Source organism: Scaptodrosophila lebanonensis, unplaced genomic scaffold (genome assembly GCF_003285725.1).
Source record: "Scaptodrosophila lebanonensis strain 11010-0011.00,11010-0021.00 unplaced genomic scaffold, SlebRS2 tig00000001-arrow-pilon, whole genome shotgun sequence".
Lineage (NCBI taxonomy): Eukaryota > Metazoa > Arthropoda > Insecta > Diptera > Drosophilidae > Scaptodrosophila > Scaptodrosophila lebanonensis.
In genome coordinates, this window is record NW_022060529.1 from 2,597,107 (window position 1) to 2,598,384 (window position 1,278).

The window sequence follows — 1,278 nt, forward strand, 5'->3', positions numbered from 1 at the left end:
TGTACCAAACTGCACTCAGTTGATTTACAGCCATCCCGACCGCTAGCAACAACCATCGTTGGCTCATGTGCCATTTGGCTGAAAAACTTGATGTGCCCGCTCCTTCATGGCCGCTAAATTTAGGCCAACTAAGCAAAACGCGTAGCAGTTGACATTGAAACTGGCATTAAAATATGGTAAACTGTTATTTTTAGTCAATTTTCTGTAACAGACAAGACTTTTTTAGAAGTATGTATGTATTTAGCTGAATGCGATAAATACACGCATACTTGTATATAAATAAAGAGAGAACTGAAATATGGTATATATATAATATATAAATAATATATATATATATATATATATATAATATACCTTAGATTCTGTTCAGTGTCAATAAGGTTAAATTAACAGCTTTATCCTATTGAATTTGAATGAAGAAGGATGAAACGGTCTTCATAGATTTGAACAAACGTTCATACAGACATACAGACAGGCGGACAGACGGACATGGCTACATCCTGATCAAGAATATATATACTTCGTGGGGTCTGCCACGCCTCTTTCTGTGAGTTACTTGTACACTCGAGTACAGGGTATAAAAATTCATAAAAGATGTTTATAAGACAAACTATCTTCATATTTCGTCAATTTTGCAAATGCTGTTGCGGCATTAGTACTTAAGTTCTTTCTCGCTACTAAAAATTTTACTGGGTCATGCTTTCTCCCAGTAATAATATTAATAAAAGCTCCCCAACACATACACTTTATATATATAATATGTATAAATGAGCATTTAAAAGATCCATGAGGAATTGCTCACTTATTACTTTCAAGTCAATAGATTTCGATTAGGAATGATTTTAAGATTTGTCAAAACGAAGAGGTGAGCCCAAAAAAAACTATTTTCCAATAATTAAGCATATAGATCATTAGATAAAGCTGCTCAGAAAAGGTTGTTGCAGCTCACAAGCTGCTTTGATGAATAGCGTTAAACTTGAACTCTAATGTATGCCTTTGCTTAACCCTTTCTGCATATTCCTTGTGGGCGCTCCGTAAGCTCGTGAGGGCGCGAGGTTGAGCGAGGCTTAAAACGAGCTGTGCGCCATCAGCTTTACAGAATGTTATTGGTACAGAAGCGAAGAGACAAAAAAAACTTTAAAGGATCTTGTAAGCATTAACAGAAAGTAATGTATGACTTGGCTTAAGCCCGTGAGAGCGCGAGTGAGCACGAGTGAGAGGTCATTTAATGCGAGCTGTGCACAAACAGCTTTACAGAATGTTATTGGTACAGAAGCG